Source organism: Plasmopara halstedii, assembly GCF_900000015.1.
Source record: "Plasmopara halstedii genome assembly, contig: Scaffold_410, whole genome shotgun sequence".
Lineage (NCBI taxonomy): Eukaryota > Oomycota > Peronosporomycetes > Peronosporales > Peronosporaceae > Plasmopara > Plasmopara halstedii.
In genome coordinates this window covers 531344-531566 of record NW_020187331.1, presented here as the reverse complement: position 1 = coordinate 531566, position 223 = coordinate 531344, and positions in this window count along the sequence as shown.

The window sequence follows — 223 nt, the reverse complement described above, 5'->3', positions numbered from 1 at the left end:
ACGGATGATTTTCCCCGCCCTAAGCCGCTCATGGTGAGCGTTAAGGTTTTCGAGGGGAAGGATGGAGAGAATATCCTGCTCGGGGCGAGGAAGGTCGAGATGGCCATCACATCCGCCATGCTCCAGACCCAACAGCGCGTAGCGCTAGCCATTTCAAAGCTCGGTGGTCGAGCGCGAGAATGGGCACTTACGTAGGCACTTCGGTCTAAGCTACGTTTCCTTC